Source organism: Leiobunum rupestre, chromosome 9 (assembly GCF_980474605.1).
Source record: "Leiobunum rupestre chromosome 9, qqLeiRupe1.1.hap1, whole genome shotgun sequence".
Classification (NCBI taxonomy): Eukaryota; Metazoa; Arthropoda; class Arachnida; order Opiliones; family Sclerosomatidae; genus Leiobunum; species Leiobunum rupestre.
The window spans coordinates 57658265-57683994 of NC_143392.1; the positions used below are offsets into that span (position 1 = coordinate 57658265).

The following is a 25730-nucleotide window of genomic DNA, read 5'->3' on the forward strand; positions in this document are numbered from 1 at the left end:
GGCTATATATTACACGTTGCCTTTGAGGATTAGAATTATAGGTTGCCTTGATGGCTATAAAATACACGCTACCTTGGTAAATTTAAATTACACGTGGTTGGTTTTTGATTTAAAAAGCTTAGCAGAGTGGAAAAACTCTTGATACATGATTAAGATAAAAGTAAACGATTAAAAGCTCTTTACAAATCATGATATGCTACCCGTAAAGCCTATCTTTGAATCAAGGAAAAACATAGAAGCATAATACACCATCTCATAAAAGTCTGTTTTTGATAGAAAGTTTTACGAAAATTACCATATATTTCACTTGCTCACAAAAACTAGTAATACACCCATATCTAGTTATCTAAATTCTAATGGAAAATTAAAACTAAATTTGATATAAGTTAATCATTTCGGAATGTAAAGTAAAATATTTAAAATAATATTCTATATATTAAATTACATTCAATAATATTAAAATGTCTGTTCAAAATATATTTAAAAATAAAGCCTATTTATTTTCTAGCAAAGAAAAGGGACATCTATTAAAAAAATGCTTTAATCAAAGCAGTTGAAATTTTGATTTAAGGGGGAGTAGTTGGGATCTATGAAAGCACAGATGTTGGAAATGTTTTAGAATTAAAGAGTTATTTTTTGGAATTTCTTTAAAAAACCAAATATATTTCAAAAAATAATTTACATCGATTTCCTTACCTTTAATATATTTTAAAACTCTTTCCTTAAATTTGAGAATGAAACTGTAACAGTAAACTGATAAAATTTTAAATTGTTACGGATAAAGTGTAAATTTACAGCATTTAAATTGCTGAAACTCATTATAGATACTAAACTAGTAAAAACCATAAATAAAAAGATTTGCATTAAATTAACTCAAGAATGTTATTAAAGTTAACACAAAATTTGGGTGCAGCTATAGCCTCTATTTTCATAATAAACGATGGTATTCTCTACCAATAGAGAGAGCCTACAAGTGCAAGTGTGTTTTGTCCTTCGGCTTAGAAAAAATAAAACCTTCATTTTCTTTTATTAAAGAGACTTTCATGAGACCCTCTAGTCAATTTAAGATACTTAATTCAGTTGCCGTTCATTGGGAAGCCAAAGTAACGATTAAATGACTTATTTTAATTCGACTGGGCTTTTCTAGAAAGACCCTTTAATAATTCAAACAGGCTACTCCACACATTATATCAGGCCTTTCTAGAAAGAAATGTGCCAATTTTAATGTAACTCTTATGTCACCATTTTTTAATACCAGCGCGGACTTGCCTAGTCAGGAGCTTCTGTTTTTCATTATGTACGCCAAATTTAAAAACTGAGGTAAAATTATACTTTAAACGATAAGTTTAAAAATAATAAGTGCTGACTAGGATAGATAGAATTTGGTACATGTCTATTTTATAAAGTCATTAAATTTATTACGAGAATTGGCTTACACTGAGCGTTGGAAACTCCTTTAACTGTTTACTTTCTTATGTATTTATAAATAATTTTAATTTAACATATAAAACAGCATATTAATTAAGGTTAGAGCTTCTTGGTAGTAGTAGTTTGAAATACAAAACTGCAGGATCTATTAACGACAGCATAGGAGACGTCTATATAGGGCCTTAACATTTGATATCTAAACTTTTCCTCTTGTAATAATTTCATTTAATGAAAAATCCCGTTTTACGCGTATTTGAAATTGAAATTCCTTTTTTTCCTCGCTCCTAATACTAATTTATAAAGATATTGAGCTTAACTCTGAAAATGAATACACATGTGAATATTTTGCAAAAACATTTAATCAAAGTCGCATATGGATATTTAGATCGTGACTTTCATTGCTATCAATATTACCTGAATTTTAGGAACGTATTAAAATATTTTTAAATATGTGACTCAATATAAAATTTCTGTAAACCATACCTGAAAAGCTTGAAATTCCCCTTCTTCTCCTGCGAAGAACACTTTTCCCTCATTTTCCCTCGCTTTTCCCGTTTGTCTTCTTAAATTGCATTATTCCCATTTAACGTTTTTGTAGGTTGAAAAATTACAGGAAAAGGAAAATACCCCGCATGTGGAAGCACTGCGTCAATATCATTAAAAATCAATGCCAGGTATAAGATTTTCAATAATAGCTCATTCTATGAAATATGAGATGTCTCGTGATTACGTTAGATTCAGATAAAGTTACACATCGCGCGCATATTTTTGTTTTTGTTGAGCTCTCGCCAAAACGCAAGGGACCCTCTACACGGAAATAGTATGAAGCGCGCTCGAAAAAATAACACTTTTTAGACATGTATGAGTATTCATTATTTTATAGAAAGAGCCATTGAAAAATATAGTGCCTTATAAGGCAAAAAAAAACTCAGCTCGTAGAATGTGTCTTTTACTTTCATTTTTTTTACTCCCACAGCCCTATTTAATATCCATTATAATATTCATAATTCAGAACTAAACACGCGTACTCCTTTACAATTTAAATTTTTTTCAGTTTACTGGTACATTTTGAAGGCTCAAATTTAAGGAAAGGGTATTAAAAAATATTAAAGGTGAGGAAAATCAATGGATATTATTTTAGAAATAAATTTTGTTTTTTAACATTATTCCAAAAATTAGCTCTTTAATTTTAAAACATTTTCAATATATGTGCGTTCCCCCTTCAATCAACCTTTCAACTGCTTTGATAAAAGCAAATATTATTTAATATTTATAATATTAAATTGGTAATTTTTCTGGTCTGCTTTAAATTCCATACTTGTTTAGTTCTTAAGAAGGTCCTAAATTAATTAAAGTTTGGTTTATGCAGAAATAGTATGACATTTTGTACCACGTGCCAAAGAGAGGAAATTGACGTTCCGTTGATTTGGACTGGTTACATTTAGATAATTTTTTTTCAAAGTATACGAAGTTAACTTTATCACATGCTAATTTCTTATTCAAAAGGGGATATACTTTTACTTTACTGCTTAAGATAAGTGATGAATTTGATTCATGCTTTTAGGTTTTCTATGTCTCGATTGCATTTCTACCACATACCTGATTAAATCGGGTTTTTTAATGTTTATTCGGGAAAATCGATAGTTGGGTGCCAATTACCAAATAAATATTTTCTAATAAACGGGAAAATAACCATTGCCAACCATTGTATGAAAATAGCGACATTAGCAATGACCCAAACTCGGAAAAAAGAGAATAAATCGTCCGTTGATATTGGATTCCACAAAAGCCTATTGGGTTTTTTCTTGGTTTTCTCAACACATATTAATCCAGCTTTGTAACGGTATTTTCTTTCCAAGTATTGAAACATTCCAGTTGCCAAAAAATCTGAAGACCTGTTTACAAAATAATATTTTATATCATAAGCACTAAACTTTTGGTTATTAGACAGCGATGCGATACTTCTAATTTCGATAACATTTAAAGCACCTGTTTAATGGTTCATCCATATATGAGTTGCGAATTGTTAAATTGCTGTTCATCTAAAACTTTTAGAGAACCTAAGTTAGGGCTGGTTATTAATCTGCCGTTTTACAGGGTGTATCGAATAACAATGTTCGTATCTTATATTCGTTTTTAAGATGCTAATTAATAAAAAATACAAGTAAAATTGAGTCCTCAAAAGTTTATTTTCAAAGATATTAATTTTTAATATACCCTTAATGCAGACACTAAGCTTTCAAACTAACGAACGCATTCTCTCTTTGAACCAAGTTGTTTGTGTTATATCACGTGAATAATGTTTCAGCTCTTAATCAAGCTCCTTCTATCAGGTATTATGATATTAGTCCGTGCCTTATTTTCGAGTGTTAATTAAAATTATAAACATTTGAAGCTGAGATCACAACCTCGATCTTTCATAAAATGAAAATTTGATTTCTACGTTTGAATTAACTCTAGAAAAATATTTCAACCGAAAAACAGGTTAAACATCTTATTGTTAATAAATTAATCATGCAAATCTTCCGTATTCCAATTTAGTTTGATCGTTAATATATTTTTGGTAAATATTTTAGATTAGCTCATTTGTTCTGTCATTAAGACTTTGGATTTCAAGGGAACTCGGAACTACTTTTCAGGAAATAAAACTTAAAATAATAGCATTAATTTCAATTTTTATTTTTTATAGGTTGGAGAAAATAGATTTTTACTGAATCCTTTTATGGTAATTACTTTTACTATTGAACATCCATGGGAACTAGAAATGAGTATTACACAGAAAAAGTGTGTTTGGGTTTTGAACACATTTAAATGTTTTATACATAAACACGACTAGAATTTGAACGCTTGAAAATGTTTCGAAGACTAAAATGTGTTCTATTGTGAACACATAGAAATTCTCCTAGTGTTATTCCCTTCGAAATAGATGAAAAGTTTTATTCTAAAAACAAAACCTGAACACTTTTTCTGTTAACATGTTAATTCGAGAACATGATCTTTGGTTTCGTGTTCTATAGCGATAAAATCTACATTCGGCTTTACCGTGATTTCCGGCCTCTTATCTAGAAACTTTCAGAATTCGCGGCAAAAATTCGCGCCTTTGTCGTAAAGTTTGGTAAGCTTTAGTTTATTTACTGAGTTGTTTAAACTTACAAATAGTTTTAGAAACTATTGTACTAAATTTATGCAGAATAAATGTTTAAATTATTACTATTTCCCGCCAAGGCCAAATTTTCACTTACAAGTGTTAGTGACTACTTTATCAAAGTGTAGAAAACACTGATCTAATAGTTTAAGCTATGTTAATTGAAAAAAACAGTTTTCTGGTTTTCAGACCATCCAAGAGCTACGTTTTGTAACTAGTCTTTTAATACTTTTTAAATACTCAATTTAAAGGGTTTTTACAACAGTATAAAGGTCCGCAGATTTTCAATATGTTCACAAGCTGAACATTTCCAGTAACTCATGTACAAAACCTGAACACATTACATTTAGAACACTTTTTAACCATGAACACATGACATAATTGTTGAAGATAAAAAGCGTTATCGGCTTTTCTCGTTTAGTTTTTTTAATAGGTTAAAAAATGTTTATTGTAAATAAGATATATTTTTAATCACTAATCTTATCTTACTATTTTTTAACCTTAAGTGTATATATATTCGCTTACAGCGTTTATTATTGCGGTCACTCCTAGTATGTCGTTCATCTTGTAAAGTACTCATTCTTAATAAACGTTTGTTTTTTTTTAATCACTACGTTATGATTTCTCACTAGTTTCATTAGTTAGTTAGTGTAGTGTAGCTTTGCTGATTAACATTGGATTTAAAACTCCAATAGGTTATGGGCCCAGCACGCTCCCACTGCGCCACTACTATGCTGATGATCTAGTATGCTGTATCCCGGTTTCAGTTACCATCACCGTAATCCGTATCCTGTCAACAGTTCCCGTTAGTAACCATGGATAGTCTTTTTCGTCAAGACGTCGAGAAACTATCAGGTCCGGAGAATTGGAGGAGTTAGAAAAAACAAATCGTCGACATTCTAACCGTACGAGACGTATACGAGATCCTTACTGGCGAATGGCTTGAACCAACGGAACCATTAACAGTAGCAGAGAGATCTGAATACACTTCAAACAAGAAAAAATACCGAGTGGCATTCAGTACAGTCCGGGGTATCATCTGGTCAACCTTATCCAAAAAGGTCCAAAACATGATCACAAATTGCGAGACACCAAAGGACATGTGGGACAAGCTGCTCGAAATCTTCGAGCAGAAGTCTTCAAATCGTCTCCGAAAGCTTCTGGCGCAGCTCATGCGATCTACGAAGTCACCAGACGTCGACATGGCCACCCACATTGCCCAGATGTGTTCTCTCTGGACAGATATCTTGTCAACGGCACAGACAGAGAAGAACGTAACATTCGACGACTGCATACTGATTGCCTGCATCTTCGAGTCTCTACCTCAGGATGAGTATCGAGAATTCGGTATGCTCTGGGACACGCTGCCAACCGAAAAACAGACGGTTGCGGAGTTGGAACGTTTATTGATTGGCCGTGCAACTCGAGAAGGTGACTCTTTCAGAGATTCATCTGGTCTGATGGCGAAACGCAATGCCGGAGGTCATCGCAGTCACTCATCAAACGAGACGAAAGGCATGGGACGTAAGCCAAAATGCACCAATTGCCGAAAGTTTGGTCACATAGCAGAAGACTGCCGAGGACAAAGGAAAACTCCTAGAAGGACGAGTGTTGACGAAAGTAATCGCACCAGCATTGGGGGTCTGATCGCAGCAAACGGTCTCGTTGCTTGCTCATCGTCTGAAGCAGCATGGTACTTTGACTCGGGTGCTACACAGCATATCACGAACGACGCCACAAAGTTCCTTAACTTCCGCAAGTTCGCTACTCCAGCGACTCTTCAGATTGGAAACAAGACGCAGATGACAGCGGATGGTGAAGGAGACATAAGGATTCAGTTCCGGATCGGAAAGAAACTCTATCAAGAGGTAGTCCACAATGTCTGGCACATCCATGACTTTGCCTGCAATGTTTTCTCGCTGAAGAGCGCAATGAAGAGAAACAAGAATCTGGAGTTCAAGGTCACAGCAAATTCTTGCGGTCTCTATGAAGTTGTCGGAGGCAAAAGGAACCTTTGTGTACCTGGCAAGGTCGAGATTCTGTATCGTCTGGATATCAAAGTCATGCAGCCATCATGCTCCGCTCACATCGCAGCAGATCCGAGAAATGACCGGAAAGCAGATCTCCAAGTCTGGCATGAACGCATGGGTCATCAGGATAAACGGCATGTAGCAGCGACGTTACGGACACTCGGATACGAAGTTCTAAATCAGACGTCTGACAAGCTCTGTGAAGGGTGCATCTACGGCAAGATGACTAGGCATAGTTTCGGCACTCGTTTGGAGAAGGCTACGAAACCAGGTGAAAGGATCCATTCAGATCTCTTGGGACCATCACCAACACCGTCCATGAAAGGGAAGAAATACTACCTCCTATTAAAGACGAGTATTCCAGTGTTCGAGCCGTATATTTCCTAACGAAGAAATCCGAAGTAGTCAATTGTTTCAAAGATTTCCTTGCCTTTTGCCGAACCCGCAATCACACAGTACAAGAGCTGGTCACGGATAATGGGACTGAATATGTCAACGAAGAGTTCCGTCAATGGACGTCTCAAGAAGGGTTACATCACCGCAAGTCCATGCCATACACGCCGGAACAGAACGGGGTCGCTGAACGAGAAAATCGTACGATTATGGAGTCTGTAAGGGCCATGTTGCATTCCAGATCGGACTTACCACCGAAACTCTGGGCTGAAGCGGTGAACACGGCCGTCTATATCCTGAACCGAACAGCACCTACATGCATGCTGGGAAGACGCCGTTTGAGTTATGGACGGGGAAGACAAACCCATCGATCCAGCATTTGCGTGTCTTTGGCACTGAGTGCTTTGTCCACATACCCAAAGAGAAGCGAAGGAAGCTGTCTCGGAAGGCGTATAAAGGTTTCCTGGTTGGCTATGAAGACAATGCAGACGGATATCGAGTTTATGTTCCAGAGCTGGACGACGTACTAAGATCTCGAGATGTCAAATTCAATCCCGAGACGTGCGTTCCTGATTCCTGGATTCCTGTCTCTGGGGAGTCCTCCAGCCAGGGCGAGCAATTGACCGACGATTTCGTTTGCGAAAACCAGCCAACCAGAGCCACCAACTCATCAAAAGACGGACCAACCAGAACCACTAATGTAACATCGGGCATGCCAACCAGAGCTGCCGACTACTCAAACGACGAGACAACCAAATCCGTCGAAGCGTCGGAAGACGTGGCTACCGGACATAATGAGGCAACAGTGTCTCTTTCTGACAATGTCCGGGACAATCAACCTGAGAAGAGCGGTCCAGTCCTTAGAGATCGTTCAACACTAAGGAAAGTCCAACCATGTCAGAGCTGCCAGCTAGCAAATAAAGCATTCCTCATCTGCGACATGTTACCACAAACGGCACGAGAAGCACGTTCAAGCAACGAATCCGCCGAGTGGGAGAAAGCGATGGTAGATGAACTTTCGGCAATGAAAAGACACGACGTCTACGAAATTGTTGATCCTCCACCTGGTCGCAAGATAATCGGAAATCGTTAGGTCTTTCGTACAAAGAATGATGAAGATGGGACGATCGTCAAGCTTGTCGCAAAAGGCTTTACGCAACGAGAGGGAATCGACTTCAATGAGAATTTCGCTCCAGTTGCCCGATTCGAGACACTACGAATCTTTCTCAACCTAGTTGCCCAGAAAAATCTCAACCTCAGGCAATTCGACGTAAAGACCGCATTCCTTCATGGGAAGCTATCCGAAGAAATTTATCTGCGTCAACCTGAAGGTTTCGACAATAGTAGTGGACAAGTCTGGAAGTTAAAGAAAAGTCTCTACGGTCTTAAACAGTCTCCACGATGTTGAAATGAACGAATTGACAAATCGCTTCAGAACCATGGCTTCAAGAGTGCTGATGGAGATCACTGTCTATATATTTACTCAACCAATGACGTTATGTATGTCCCGAGTGAAGAACAGCTGGCCGACATTTTCACTAAGCCACTACCTAAAGAAATATTCACCCGCCACCGTCAGAATCTCAGTTTACGGCAGTACGAGAAAGTCGTCAACGAGGGCGAGTGTTGAAGATAAAAAGCGTTATCGGCTTTTCTCGTTTAGTTTTTTTAATAGGTTAAAAAATGTTTATTGTAAATAAGATATATTTTTAATCACTAATCTTATCTTACTATTTTTTAACCTTAAGTGTATATATATTCGCTTACAGCGTTTATTATTGCGGTCACTCCTAATATGTCGTTCATCTTGTAAAGTACTCATTCTTAATAAACGTTTGTTTTTTTTTAAATCACTACGTTATGATTTCTCACTAGTTTCATTAGTTAGTTAGTGTAGTGTAGCTTTGCTGATTAACATTGGATTTAAAACTCCAATAATAATAAACACGTTCAAAATCCGAACATATATCCACTTGAACACGTTCAAAACTGATCATATTTCAAATTGACCACGTTCTAGATTTTGAACATGAGCAGAAAAGTGATGCATGATTATAAAACAGATTTAATGTTTCCGGTGGAAGCTGTTTATTAGCGGCAAATCCAGCAAATCTTGTGCTTAAGACATGGCCCTTGTGCAATTTCAAACTTGGAATTATTTTCCAACAATGTATGCCAAACACAGTATCATGAAGGAACCAAACGGATGGAAACTTGTTAAACACACCAACGAACCCCAACCTTCTCCTTGCGATGTAAACTTGGAACCGTGTTAAAAAATTTCTGTAGTAGGTGGGACGTGTCTGAAATATCATTTTGTTATTTTCTTTGCTAAGAAAACAATTAACACATTTTGAATTGGTTACTTTTTTAATAAAGCGTATTACACTTATTATTTAGGTTCACGGATTGTGTTTACGCAATAGAGCAATAAATATAGTTCGGTTGTAGCAAATAACCAAACAATTATCTAAATTTATATTTAAAAACTAATGGAGATATCGTTAAAATTCCAATATTTTCATTGATATAAAAATTAATTCCTTCACTGGTAAACAAAAGGTTTTATTTCAATAAATTTAACAAATGATGGAAACACATTTTATGTAATATTAGATTGTTTCTTAAATACCGGTAACAAAATGTTTAAAAAAAACTTTTTACTTTTAGATTTAAATGATTTATTCACTTTTTACGTTAACTAGTAAGCCAGCGATGAAATAATAATTTATAAATAAAATTTACCTTATTTATAATATTTATAAGATTTGTCAAAAAAGTGTAGTAAATGTTTTGTAATGTTATTCGTGTTAGTCAGCAGGCTGATTCCCTTCAGTGCTAAAACACCTCTCCTCCATATTTAAGTATTTAACGCCGATCATAAGTTGGTTATATAAAATAAAGAAGTGTAATTTACTAAAAATGTATTATCTTTAAACAAAAAGTATTGTTATTAGAGTATTTACTTATTTAAAAAAAGATGCTATAGAATAAAAATAAAACGATTGCAGTATAAAATGATCATTCTTATTTAAAATCATCTTGCAATAATTTTGTTTTATGAAACATCTAACAGAACTAAAATCCAATTTGTTTCGATGAAAAGTGAATTCTTACCATCATTAAGTTGTGAATTTCAGACTTGTTATCGGCAATGGGTATAACGTGTGCATAGCGTATGGCGTCATCGAGAGTGTCTATATTGCAATGTTCCGTCAGGACAAACGAAGTGCTAAGATTAGCCTTGTAAATTTCCACCACCAAAAACGGTAGAAATGAACAAAAAATGGCAAAGAATTTAAAATCTATGGCTGCAATGAACTTCCAACCCAATCCTACAAACGAAGAAAATAAAATTTAATGCTAAAATTGAATACTTTTGTTGAATTAAACAAATTTTATAAAGTTGGACTGTGAATGGTTTGCCAATTCGCTTCGTAGCAAAAGTCAAAGGCCGTTGCTACTTACCCCCAATTTTTGGTGGTAAATAGATACAGGCTATTAACCACCGAAAATCTGAGTTAATAGTTTCAGTCGCGTGAAAGTCGGGGCTAGGTAATTTCGGTGGCAAAAAGCAACCGCCGCGCGGCCAAAGCTATTTCCCACCGACACGAACCGGGCCCCGACTTTCGGTGGCAAATAGTTTCACCAATGACAACGGCTATTTTCCACCCTAAATCTTTAGTTTTTTCGTTTCGGTGGTAAAAGGTCTTCGCCGCGCGTACCGTGCTATTTGCCACCGAAAGTCGGGCTTACTTTTTAATAATAAATACAGAAATCAACCTCCATTAAAAGATTATTATTAATTTCAGTTTATTATATACATATGGGTTTTTCATTTTGTGGCTTCTAGGAGCGTCGGGTTATATGGAAATTAACGTAGGGGTCGTCTCCAAAGAAAAACATGCTTCATACTATTTTTAAATATAAACAAACAGGGACTTTGTTTCTATAATACGCGAGATTTTTTAATGTTTATCATTCGAAATTGTCCATAATTCGGGGGCTGTTCATATAGACCAAAAGGTTACAATATATTTTTGATTAAATTATCTATATCAGCTTAATTTATTTTGAAATAAATGTTTTGAAGGTGGAACTTCTCCATTTTCTTATGTAGTCAAGTTGGGGTAATCTTTAAAGATTTAGTTGTCGCTGTTGGTAGTATCTGTTATCCTTTAGAAAGGATTTGATCGAAATCTTACCAATTAATGGTCAAAAATTAACCGATCACTTCTTGATTAAAATTCGATGAACTTTGGTTAATATTATAATCTGTTCATCACGGTTTGGCCCGTCGAATTAAAAAAAAACACACATTTTGCGTACGAGTATTTATCTAGAAATGTAGGGGTTGTAGATATGTATTATTTTTAGTCAATTATAAATAAATTAACATTATGCATTTTAGCTTATTCAATTGTATCTTGAGTTACCAGATTTGGGCGCTTAACTCGGTGATCAATTAGGGATCGTCTATAAAGATTTCTTACTGTGTACTTGTATTCGTAATATTAACTTTCCGAGCTTACGTAAGTGAGTAGTTAACCCCCCTATTCCTGGATACGCGAGGGGGGCGCAGCGTGCTTTCCCCCACGCGTCCCCAGCTGCGTGACGGGGGGGAATGAAGCGGGGAATTGCGATTCCGCCCCCCCTCGGGCGCGTGTCATGCGTGCACTCGTGCGTAACGAGCACAGGTGTTAATTAATTAGCCTAGTTAGTCGACCTGTTCAAGGTCAATTAAAAAAGGGTGAATATTAATGAGCGTGGTATTGTTTTACCGTTAGGGGTCATTGACCTGTTAGATAGTAACATGTGTTTAGGATCATCAAGTAGTTATATGTTTGAATATTAATTTTTGGCGGGAAAGTGTAAGCGTCGATCAACAAGTGGTTAAACTCTTTAGGTTTATTAATGTACACTTATGTTTGACATGATTTTGGCGGGGAAACGGGTAAAGTTTGTACCTTTAAAATAAACCGTTAGGGTATTTGACCTGGTAGCTATATGGTTGAATTGTTAAAGTTTTGGCGGGGAAACGGGTAAAGTTTGTACCTTTAAAATAAACCGTTAGGGTATTTGACCTGGTAGCTATATGGTTGAACTGTTAAAGTTTTGGCGGGGATTTAACATGCGTTTATGATGATGTAAGCGCGAAAATGAACAAGTGGAGGGGAGTAAAGTTTGTATTTACTAGTATAAACGTTTGCATGGTTTAATTACCTGACAACGGTTAGGAAGCGTCTTTGGGATTATGGACCCGAACAAGTGATCTCTTTTAGTGGATGTTATATGGTTGAGCTTTTAGCATTTTGGCGAGAAAATTATTTAACATGTTCTGAAGACGGTTAGGAAGCGTCTTAAGTAATCTTAAGAAGTAAATATTAACGAGTTTTATAAGCTGTGTTTTAACGTTAGGAAGCGCGGTAAAAATGATTCACTTTTAATGACTGAACATAACGGGATAAAGCTTGTATCGTGTTATAACCTGTCATTCGTGGTCATCTTTATAGTGTCCCACCAGGGGTGTCTCATTGGGTAACAAGTTGTCCCTATATGGTTCGTTAATGATTATAGCCGCGTCACGTGATCATTTTATATACGGTAATTGAAATGGGTCTTCCATAAAGATTGCTGGTGAAAGTTTAACATTTGTCAATGCTTCACCACTAGACTGGTATCTTTGGATTCGGGTAGAAGTTTCAAATATAAGTCACCCCTAATACGGGCCCCTTTTTAACGGTTTTTAGGTTATTAATCTTTATGCACATAAAAAGTATAGACTCTTAAACGCGCCTTCCCGAAGCGCGGTAAAAATGATTCATATTTACAACACATAACGGGGTAAAGCTTTTAGGCTGGTTTTAGCGGTTGTTATATGCACTCTTAGTAATTTTGGTTGGAAATTCATGTGTTTTGGCCGCCATCTTTAATTATTCATATTCAAACGGGTTCTGTGTATTGAAAAGTGTGGCTATCTTTGTTATTTTTTACGAAATTTGCCATATTTACTTTAGATCAAGCTTGTTTTTAAACAAGTTGTCCCTAAACGATTTTTATATATATTAACCTAAAACGTCGAATTTAAAGTCGCTAGGCCTAAGGTAGTGCCTTGGGTGTAAGCTGATAAATATTATGACAATGCATCATGTATTAATTTTATATTACCGTTAATGAGGACGCGCGAGAAACATTGTGCATTACGTGGTAAAGTTTTATTGTTAAGCCTGGCCATCGTAAATAATAAGCCTAAAATTTATGAAATGTAAACTGTGTATTCAAGGTTATATTGGGGTGAAGAAATGAGGGAGTTTTTTATTGGATATTTCAAGTTTTTAACATAGTCAATACGTTAATGACAGTAAAGATAGTATATCCTGTCGTCCGTTAGGAAGGGTCTTTGGGGTCATCTCACGTAAACATGTGTTGAAAAGGGTAAATTACATAATGCCAAAAGACATTTCAAGAACAAGTTTCCCTATATGGTTCGATCAAAAAGCCGCGTCACGTGATCATCTGATTTATGGTTAATGAAAAGGGGTCTTCCATAAATAAAATCATTATAATCATGCAATGCATTTTTTAGGTATAAACGTCGCTATCTATGGATATTTTCATTCGGATACATGATTACCTGATATGAAAACTGTACAAGTTTCAATTTTGGTTTAGTTGTCCCAAACAGGGGAAACCATTTTCATGTAAAGTTAATCTAACAATGCCTCACGTACATAAATCGTTTACGTATACATTGTTTTATATTACGGTACCACCGGTCTGGTCTAATAAGAAATCGAACATGTTTTGTTCGCGAAAGATAAGGAGAATGAGATTAAGAAACTATCATTTTTAATATTACCACTTCTATAATGAACTAAGGTAGTGCTTTGGGGTCCATACCGTTACTTAAACAAGTCGCTCCTATATGAACTTTTAAACGGTTATTCGTGTTAAACGTGTACATTGCATAAAACATTTACGACAACATATAACCAGTCGAACATGTCTGCGATTATTTATAATTTTGCGTTAGTTTATCAATAATATCGTGTATATAAATTATAGTAATAAGAACTATACTTGTATTGAGCCGTTATAAATGTCGTAAAAATCTTTAATATTTAAATCTATCGTTAACTAGCTGTATATTATTCCGTGTTTACCAAGCGGCACGAGGAATATTTACGTAGCGGTTTAATAGACTTTAACATGTACGGTCCGTTAATTTTCGTAAGTGGTAGCGAAATTATGGAAGGGGCCACTACGTGAAAGAACGCTCATTCAATTTGTGAACCTTTAAAATGAGTTTAAAGGTAAAATAGTGGTAGCAGATATGGGCTTATAGTAATATTTACAGATTCTATTTAGATTTTAGAGTGGCATTGCCATTTCTCACCACCAGGGGTAAATTGAACTCTTATAAACGTTCGTTGTTTATTAAAGGACATTATAGTATTGCCATTTCTCACCACTAGGGGTAAATTGAACTCTTATAAACGTAACAAATAACGAACGTTACTTAATTCGTTGACCGAGGGTATTAAAGAGCATTATAGTTTCAACACCAGGGGTAAATTAAGAACTTAGTGGCAGCACACACTACCCTGATTGTAACGACTGCATTATTAATGTAAGCAATGTTTAAATACTTGACCAACGAATGTTCCTGTATGTTAGTTTAATGTTGATATTTCGGTTAATATTGCAGTAAAAAGCTAAGCCTAACAAATACGTTGTCGTCAAAACTCGGACCAAAGCTATAACTTGTTTTTCTGTTATAATCTCCCGCGTATTAACTTGGTAATAATAATGGTTAAACGTATTTTATAGCGTCATATGAAATAACTTACTAGCAGGTGTTTTTGGTAACGAGTTTAGGGTGAACCCTACGAAACAAGAATTACATATTTCATTTTACGGAACAAAATTGGACGACAGTTGGATAATGAGTGATAAGGAAAATAACGAACCGTGTACGGAACTATTAAAAAGTATAAATATATTGAAACAACAGAGACGAAAACTTCAAGCGGAATATATAGCAGCGAGAATAGAACTTGAAAGTGTCCTTCCTACGATACGAAAGGAGCATTCGTACGAGTCTTTAAAAATGTTTTCGGAACAAGAAAGATTATTAAGTTTTAAAAACTGGGTTAAATATGGAACCGAAGAGTTGGCCGCCTGGGGATTTTACTCGCTCAAGAACGACTCGAGTGTTAAATGCCCTTTTTGTGGAATGGTGGTTGAGGAATGGAAAGATGAAGACATACCGTTAATAGTTCATTGTCGTTCAATTCCTTTGTGTCCATTTATTCGAGGATGCCAAGTTGGAAATGTAACAATATTACAAAAGTCGTAAACATATTTTAATTTCAAAGTGTAACGAAAAATATTATAATAAAGTATCAATGTAAAAAAATATGTATCCTAGTTTTTTATTACCGCCTTTACATTAAATTTTAAGTGTTAAACTGTAAGTGTTCTAAAAAATCATAGTTAGTTTACTTTAATTAAAAAGTATTTTATACGGTCCCCTTAAAATGTTATTAAAAAATAACAATGAATTCAATAGAAAGAACGTTTATTCACAATTTCTTTACAACGGTTTTAATATTAGGAATTTGATTAGTTTTACAATATTCTTGGAAATAAATCAAAGCATCCATTTGCTTTTCAGTCGGCAATTTGAATTCGGCTGGCAGGTTAGATGTAGTTGACTCGGTTGATTCCATTGTGGCACCGCGCTTTTTACATGCCACAATAAGTTCGTTAAGATAATCGATAATTTTATTATCTGACATTTCCTCTTGCTCGGTATAATGGAGAGATTCACTCTCATCACAATCACACGCCAGATCCGATTCTTCTTTTATTTTATTACAAGATAAATGAGTCATTAAATGATGTTTGAAACCTCTCACGGACTGGTATCGTTCCTCACATATCCAGCATTTCTTTGGTACTCTAAGCAGAGACATCTTTCTCTTTCCCATAGCGGCTGGCTTATGAAAACCACAACGCATCTATGAAAATTATTTCACGACTTGTTTATATCACGTGATCTGTTGAAAAAAAGTTGAAAGCTGAAGGAAGCCTACAGAATTGAAAAAACTGAAACTAAATCTCCAAATGGTTTTCCAATGGAGTCACGAAATGCTTTTGGAAATACTGGGTACTTAAAGGCGACGAATTAGGTACATTCATAGCGACGGCGATAGTAAAATATCCAAGTGTGATCCCGAGTTTGGTAATTGCTAGGATGCTTGGATAACGCCGCCATCTTTAGTTACGTTAGCTTAATAAAATTTACCACCTGCACATTAAAACCGTTACGAAAATTAAACCAAAATGGTTTGCAACGAAATAGAAACAGCTGCTAGAGTTTCCAACGCGTCCCGCTAGGGGTTATAAAATGTCAGAGTAGTTACATTTACACTTTCAGTTACGTTAGCTTAATAAAATTAACCACCTGCACATTATTCTTAAAACCAACGCGTCCCCCTAGGGGGTTTTAGGTAGTATATATATCCTTAAGTCGCCCGAATCTCGGAATCCTGACCCTAGTGAGCCTTCCCGGAGTAACAAAAATGTAAGTTTCTATAGGTGTTTTTTTTATTGTTACAAATACTTAGTTTTTTCTTCTAGGGAATCGTTTGTAGCCGTACACATTCTTTTTGCCATGATTTGGCCTAAAAATAAATATACGTCATCAAAACGATTTTTAGTAAAAGAGGTAATTTTTTTAAGTTTTATATAGTAATTAGTATAGTATTTATTGTAATAGTTAGTGTAGGGAGCTAAATTAATGGCTTCAAAAGTCGTTTGATGACTTCGGCCTATGGTGGTGCCTTGGGTAATAGCCTAGTTGATTATTATTATTATTATATTTAAAGTTCCATATAAATCTTACAGATTGGATACAAAACTTCGGATGGTCGCGAAGACCTCATTGTTTTTCGAACACCGGCTGCTCAAAATTATTCGGGGGATACAAACCGCAAAATGAACGCGATTAGCAATCATGTCAATAAGCTTCCCAGGGCTCAGGGACAATACGATATTGAGGCCATCGATCGCCATGTTTTAAATATAACGCGACTGGCCGAATACGTTATTGTCAAAGAAAGGCAAACGAAAGAGTACCTGGGAAACTTTATCGACTTAGATCGAATAATTGTGGCCACGAGATTCGAGTGTCCTAATTTCCCCGAATTAGAGCTAGAGCCGGGAGAATTTCACCACCATTTTAACAACGACCATACGAGGTATAAATCAATGACCACCATCTTTTGTCGGGGAAAATATATAGTATTTCTTATTTTACAGAAATGTGTGCGCCTATGAAAAGGCGAGGCAAGTGGCCGCATATGTAAAAAGTATAGAGGGTAATCCCCTAGAAATATATCCCGAGAAACAGGACGACCCGACCGAATCGCCACCAGCCACATCTCCGAAAAACCCGGAACCCTAATACGGGCCCCTTTTTAACGGTTTTTAGGTTATTAATCTTTATGCACATAAAAAGTATAGACTCTTAAACGCGCCTTCCCGAAGCGCGGTAAAAATGATTCATATTTACAACACATAACGGGGTAAAGCTTTTAGGCTGGTTTTAGCGGTTGTTATATGCACTCTTAGTAATTTTGGTTGGAAATTCATGTGTTTTGGCCGCCATCTTTAATTATTCATATTCAAACGGGTTCTGTGTATTGAAAAGTGTGGCTATCTTTGTTATTTTTTACGAAATTTGCCATATTTACTTTAGATCAAGCTTGTTTTTAAACAAGTTGTCCCTAAACGATTTTTATATATATTAACCTAAAACGTCGAATTTAAAGTCGCTAGGCCTAAGGTAGTGCCTTGGGTGTAAGCTGATAAATATTATGACAATGCATCATGTATTAATTTTATATTACCGTTAATGAGGACGCGCGAGAAACATTGTGCATTACGTGGTAAAGTTTTATTGTTAAGCCTGGCCATCGTAAATAATAAGCCTAAAATTTATGAAATGTAAACTGTGTATTCAAGGTTATATTGGGGTGAAGAAATGAGGGAGTTTTTTATTGGATATTTCAAGTTTTTAACATAGTCAATACGTTAATGACAGTAAAGATAGTATATCCTGTCGTCCGTTAGGAAGGGTCTTTGGGGTCATCTCACGTAAACATGTGTTGAAAAGGGTAAATTACATAATGCCAAAAGACATTTCAAGAACAAGTTTCCCTATATGGTTCGATCAAAAAGCCGCGTCACGTGATCATCTGATTTATGGTTAATGAAAAGGGGTCTTCCATAAATAAAATCATTATAATCATGCAATGCATTTATTAGGTATAAACGTCGCTATCTATGGATATTTTCATTCGGATACATGATTACCTGATATGAAAACTGTACAAGTTTCAATTTTGGTTTAGTTGTCCCAAACAGGGGAAACCATTTTCATGTAAAGTTAATCTAACAATGCCTCACGTACATAAATCGTTTACGTATACATTGTTTTATATTACGGTACCACCGGTCTGGTCTAATAAGAAATCGAACATGTTTTGTTCGCGAAAGATAAGGAGAATGAGATTAAGAAACTATCATTTTTAATATTACCACTTCTATAATGAACTAAGGTAGTGCTTTGGGGTCCATACCGTTACTTAAACAAGTCGCTCCTATATGAACTTTTAAACGGTTATTCGTGTTAAACGTGTACATTGCATAAAACATTTACGACAACATATAACCAGTCGAACATGTCTGCGATTATTTATAATTTTGCGTTAGTTTATCAATAATATCGTGTATATAAATTATAGTAATAAGAACTATACTTGTATTGAGCCGTTATAAATGTCGTAAAAATCTTTAATATTTAAATCTATCGTTAACTAGCTGTATATTATTCCGTGTTTACCAAGCGGCACGAGGAATATTTACGTAGCGGTTTAATAGACTTTAACATGTACGGTCCGTTAATTTTCGTAAGTGGTAGCGAAATTATGGAAGGGGCCACTACGTGAAAGAACGCTCATTCAATTTGTGAACCTTTAAAATGAGTTTAAAGGTAAAATAGTGGTAGCAGATATGGGCTTATAGTAATATTTACAGATTCTATTTAGATTTTAGAGTGGCATTGCCATTTCTCACCACCAGGGGTAAATTGAACTCTTATAAACGTTCGTTGTTTATTAAAGGACATTATAGTATTGCCATTTCTCACCACTAGGGGTAAATTGAACTCTTATAAACGTAACAAATAACGAACGTTACTTAATTCGTTGACCGAGGGTATTAAAGAGCATTATAGTTTCAACACCAGGGGTAAATTAAGAACTTAGTGGCAGCACACACTACCCTGATTGTAACGACTGCATTATTAATGTAAGCAATGTTTAAATACTTGACCAACGAATGTTCCTGTATGTTAGTTTAATGTTGATATTTCGGTTAATATTGCAGTAAAAAGCTAAGCCTAACAAATACGTTGTCGTCAAAACTCGGACCAAAGCTATAACTTGTTTTTCTGTTATAATCTCCCGCGTATTAACTTGGTAATAATAATGGTTAAACGTATTTTATAGCGTCATATGAAATAACTTACTAGCAGGTGTTTTTGGTAACGAGTTTAGGGTGAACCCTACGAAACAAGAATTACATATTTCATTTTACGGAACAAAATTGGACGACAGTTGGATAATGAGTGATAAGGAAAATAACGAACCGTGTACGGAACTATTAAAAAGTATAAATATATTGAAACAACAGAGACGAAAACTTCAAGCGGAATATATAGCAGCGAGAATAGAACTTGAAAGTGTCCTTCCTACGATACGAAAGGAGCATTCGTACGAGTCTTTAAAAATGTTTTCGGAACAAGAAAGATTATTAAGTTTTAAAAACTGGGTTAAATATGGAACCGAAGAGTTGGCCGCCTGGGGATTTTACTCGCTCAAGAACGACTCGAGTGTTAAATGCCCTTTTTGTGGAATGGTGGTTGAGGAATGGAAAGATGAAGACATACCGTTAATAGTTCATTGTCGTTCAATTCCTTTGTGTCCATTTATTCGAGGATGCCAAGTTGGAAATGTAACAATATTACAAAAGTCGTAAACATATTTTAATTTCAAAGTGTAACGAAAAATATTATAATAAAGTATCAATGTAAAAAAATATGTATCCTAGTTTTTTATTACCGCCTTTACATTAAATTTTAAGTGTTAAACTGTAAGTGTTCTAAAAAATCATAGTTAGTTTACTTTAATTAAAAAGTATTTTATACGGTCCCCTTAAAATGTTATTAAAAAATAACAATGAATTCAATAGAAAGAACGTTTATTCACAATTTCTTTACAACGGTTTTAATATTAGGAATTTGATTAGTTTTACAATATTCTTGGAAATAAATCAAAGCATCCATTTGCTTTTCAGTCGGCAATTTGAATTCGGCTGGCAGGTTAGATGTAGTTGACTCGGTTGATTCCATTGTGGCACCGCGCTTTTTACATGCCACAATAAGTTCGTTAAGATAATCGATAATTTTATTATCTGACATTTCCTCTTGCTCGGTATAATGGAGAGATTCACTCTCATCACAATCACACGCCAGATCCGATTCTTCTTTTATTTTATTACAAGATAAATGAGTCATTAAATGATGTTTGAAACCTCTCACGGACTGGTATCGTTCCTCACATATCCAGCATTTCTTTGGTACTCTAAGCAGAGACATCTTTCTCTTTCCCATAGCGGCTGGCTTATGAAAACCACAACGCATCTATGAAAATTATTTCACGACTTGTTTATATCACGTGATCTGTTGAAAAAAAGTTGAAAGCTGAAGGAAGCCTACAGAATTGAAAAAACTGAAACTAAATCTCCAAATGGTTTTCCAATGGAGTCACGAAATGCTTTTGGAAATACTGGGTACTTAAAGGCGACGAATTAGGTACATTCATAGCGACGGCGATAGTAAAATATCCAAGTGTGATCCCGAGTTTGGTAATTGCTAGGATGCTTGGATAACGCCGCCATCTTTAGTTACGTTAGCTTAATAAAATTTACCACCTGCACATTAAAACCGTTACGAAAATTAAACCAAAATGGTTTGCAACGAAATAGAAACAGCTGCTAGAGTTTCCAACGCGTCCCGCTAGGGGTTATAAAATGTCAGAGTAGTTACATTTACACTTTCAGTTACGTTAGCTTAATAAAATTAACCACCTGCACATTATTCTTAAAACCAACGCGTCCCCCTAGGGGGTTTTAGGTAGTATATATATCCTTAAGTCGCCCGAATCTCGGAATCCTGACCCTAGTGAGCCTTCCCGGAGTAACAAAAATGTAAGTTTCTATAGGTGTTTTTTTTATTGTTACAAATACTTAGTTTTTTCTTCTAGGGAATCGTTTGTAGCCGTACACATTCTTTTTGCCATGATTTGGCCTAAAAATAAATATACGTCATCAAAACGATTTTTAGTAAAAGAGGTAATTTTTTTAAGTTTTATATAGTAATTAGTATAGTATTTATTGTAATAGTTAGTGTAGGGAGCTAAATTAATGGCTTCAAAAGTCGTTTGATGACTTCGGCCTATGGTGGTGCCTTGGGTAATAGCCTAGTTGATTATTATTATTATTATATTTAAAGTTCCATATAAATCTTACAGATTGGATACAAAACTTCGGATGGTCGCGAAGACCTCATTGTTTTTCGAACACCGGCTGCTCAAAATTATTCGGGGGATACAAACCGCAAAATGAACGCGATTAGCAATCATGTCAATAAGCTTCCCAGGGCTCAGGGACAATACGATATTGAGGCCATCGATCGCCATGTTTTAAATATAACGCGACTGGCCGAATACGTTATTGTCAAAGAAAGGCAAACGAAAGAGTACCTGGGAAACTTTATCGACTTAGATCGAATAATTGTGGCCACGAGATTCGAGTGTCCTAATTTCCCCGAATTAGAGCTAGAGCCGGGAGAATTTCACCACCATTTTAACAACGACCATACGAGGTATAAATCAATGACCACCATCTTTTGTCGGGGGAAATATATAGTATTTCTTATTTTACAGAAATGTGTGCGCCTATGAAAAGGCGAGGCAAGTGGCCGCATATGTAAAAAGTATAGAGGGTAATCCCCTAGAAATATATCCCGAGAAACAGGACGACCCGACCGAATCGCCACCAGCCACATCTCCGAAAAACCCGGAACCCTAATACGGGCCCCTTTTTAACGGTTTTTAGGTTATTAATCTTTATGCACATAAAAAGTATAGACTCTTAAACGCGCCTTCCCGAAGCGCGGTAAAAATGATTCATATTTACAACACATAACGGGGTAAAGCTTTTAGGCTGGTTTTAGCGGTTGTTATATGCACTCTTAGTAATTTTGGTTGGAAATTCATGTGTTTTGGCCGCCATCTTTAATTATTCATATTCAAACGGGTTCTGTGTATTGAAAAGTGTGGCTATCTTTGTTATTTTTTACGAAATTTGCCATATTTACTTTAGATCAAGCTTGTTTTTAAACAAGTTGTCCCTAAACGATTTTTATATATATTAACCTAAAACGTCGAATTTAAAGTCGCTAGGCCTAAGGTAGTGCCTTGGGTGTAAGCTGATAAATATTATGACAATGCATCATGTATTAATTTTATATTACCGTTAATGAGGACGCGCGAGAAACATTGTGCATTACGTGGTAAAGTTTTATTGTTAAGCCTGGCCATCGTAAATAATAAGCCTAAAATTTATGAAATGTAAACTGTGTATTCAAGGTTATATTGGGGTGAAGAAATGAGGGAGTTTTTTATTGGATATTTCAAGTTTTTAACATAGTCAATACGTTAATGACAGTAAAGATAGTATATCCTGTCGTCCGTTAGGAAGGGTCTTTGGGGTCATCTCACTTAAACATGTGTTGAAAAGGGTAAATTACATAATGCCAAAAGACATTTCAAGAACAAGTTTCCCTATATGGTTCGATCAAAAAGCCGCGTCACGTGATCATCTGATTTATGGTTAATGAAAAGGGGTCTTCCATAAATAAAATCATTATAATCATGCAATGCATTTATTAGGTATAAACGTCGCTATCTATGGATATTTTCATTCGGATACATGATTACCTGATATGAAAACTGTACAAGTTTCAATTTTGGTTTAGTTGTCCCAAACAGGGGAAACCATTTTCATGTAAAGTTAATCTAACAATGCCTCACGTACATAAATCGTTTACGTATACATTGTTTTATATAACGGTACCACCGGTCTGGTCTAATAAGAAATCGAACATGTTTTGTTCGCGAAAGATAAGGAGAATGAGATTAAGAAACTATCATTTTTAATATTACCACTTCTATAATGAACTAAGGTAGTGCTTTGGGGTCCATACCGTTACTTAAACAAGTCGCTCCTATATGAACTTTTAAACGGTTATTCGTGTTAAACGTGTACATTGCATAAAACATTTACGACAACATATGACCAGTCGAACATGTCTGCGATTATTTATAATTTTGCGTTAGTTTATCAATAATATCGTGAATATAAATTATAGTAATAAGAACTATACTTGTATTGAGCCGTTATAAATGTCGTAAAAATCTTTAATATTTAAATCTATCGTTAACTAGCTGTATATTATTCCGTGTTTACCAAGCGGCACGAGGAATATTTACGTAGCGGTTTAATAGACTTTAACATGTACGGTCCGTTAATTTTCGTAAGTGGTAGCGAAATTATGGAAGGGGCCACTACGTGAAAGAACGCTCATTCAATTTGTGAACCTTTAAAATGAGTTTAAAGGTAAAATAGTGGTAGCAGATATGGGCTTATAGTAATATTTACAGATTCTATTTAGATTTTAGAGTGGCATTGCCATTTCTCACCACCAGGGGTAAATTGAACTCTTATAAACGTTCGTTGTTTATTAAAGGACATTATAGTATTGCCATTTCTCACCACTAGGGGTAAATTGAACTCTTATAAACGTAACAAATAACGAACGTTACTTAATTCGTTGACCGAGGGTATTAAAGAGCATTATAGTTTCAACACCAGGGGTAAATTAAGAACTTAGTGGCAGCACACACTACCCTGATTGTAACGACTGCATTATTAATGTAAGCAATGTTTAAATACTTGACCAACGAATGTTCCTGTATGTTAGTTTAATGTTGATATTTCGGTTAATATTGCAGTAAAAAGCTAAGCCTAACAAATACGTTGTCGTCAAAACTCGGACCAAAGCTATAACTTGTTTTTCTGTTATAATCTCCCGCGTATTAACTTGGTAATAATAATGGTTAAACGTATTTTATAGCGTCATATGAAATAACTTACTAGCAGGTGTTTTTGGTAACGAGTTTAGGGTGAACCCTACGAAACAAGAATTACATATTTCATTTTACGGAACAAAATTGGACGACAGTTGGATAATGAGTGATAAGGAAAATAACGAACCGTGTACGGAACTATTAAAAAGTATAAATATATTGAAACAACAGAGACGAAAACTTCAAGCGGAATATATAGCAGCGAGAATAGAACTTGAAAGTGTCCTTCCTACGATACGAAAGGAGCATTCGTACGAGTCTTTAAAAATGTTTTCGGAACAAGAAAGATTATTAAGTTTTAAAAACTGGGTTAAATATGGAACCGAAGAGTTGGCCGCCTGGGGATTTTACTCGCTCAAGAACGACTCGAGTGTTAAATGCCCTTTTTGTGGAATGGTGGTTGAGGAATGGAAAGATGAAGACATACCGTTAATAGTTCATTGTCGTTCAATTCCTTTGTGTCCATTTATTCGAGGATGCCAAGTTGGAAATGTAACAATATTACAAAAGTCGTAAACATATTTTAATTTCAAAGTGTAACGAAAAATATTATAATAAAGTATCAATGTAAAAAAATATGTATCCTAGTTTTTTATTACCGCCTTTACATTAAATTTTAAGTGTTAAACTGTAAGTGTTCTAAAAAATCATAGTTAGTTTACTTTAATTAAAAAGTATTTTATACGGTCCCCTTAAAATGTTATTAAAAAATAACAATGAATTCAATAGAAAGAACGTTTATTCACAATTTCTTTACAACGGTTTTAATATTAGGAATTTGATTAGTTTTACAATATTCTTGGAAATAAATCAAAGCATCCATTTGCTTTTCAGTCGGCAATTTGAATTCGGCTGGCAGGTTAGATGTAGTTGACTCGGTTGATTCCATTGTGGCACCGCGCTTTTTACATGCCACAATAAGTTCGTTAAGATAATCGATAATTTTATTATCTGACATTTCCTCTTGCTCGGTATAATGGAGAGATTCACTCTCATCACAATCACACGCCAGATCCGATTCTTCTTTTATTTTATTACAAGATAAATGAGTCATTAAATGATGTTTGAAACCTCTCACGGACTGGTATCGTTCCTCACATATCCAGCATTTCTTTGGTACTCTAAGCAGAGACATCTTTCTCTTTCCCATAGCGGCTGGCTTATGAAAACCACAACGCATCTATGAAAATTATTTCACGACTTGTTTATATCACGTGATCTGTTGAAAAAAAGTTGAAAGCTGAAGGAAGCCTACAGAATTGAAAAAACTGAAACTAAATCTCCAAATGGTTTTCCAATGGAGTCACGAAATGCTTTTGGAAATACTGGGTACTTAAAGGCGACGAATTAGGTACATTCATAGCGACGGCGATAGTAAAATATCCAAGTGTGATC

General features: G+C 35.2%; 2 long non-coding RNA genes across 2 annotated transcripts; both read left to right on the forward strand.

Annotated features, from left to right (window-relative positions):
- The first annotated feature begins 16317 nt into the window (after positions 1-16317).
- On the forward strand, positions 16318-17005 carry LOC149931592 (uncharacterized). Its single transcript, XR_016474091.1, has 3 exons — positions 16318-16585; positions 16642-16729; positions 16909-17005. It is a non-coding gene; the product is annotated as an uncharacterized LOC149931592 (long non-coding RNA).
- A 4059-nt stretch (positions 17006-21064) lies between these two features.
- LOC149931593 (uncharacterized) lies at positions 21065-21753 on the forward strand. The gene is made up of 3 exons (XR_016474089.1): positions 21065-21333; positions 21390-21477; positions 21657-21753. It is a non-coding gene; the product is annotated as an uncharacterized LOC149931593 (long non-coding RNA).
- Positions 21754-25730: the final 3977 nt, after the last annotated feature.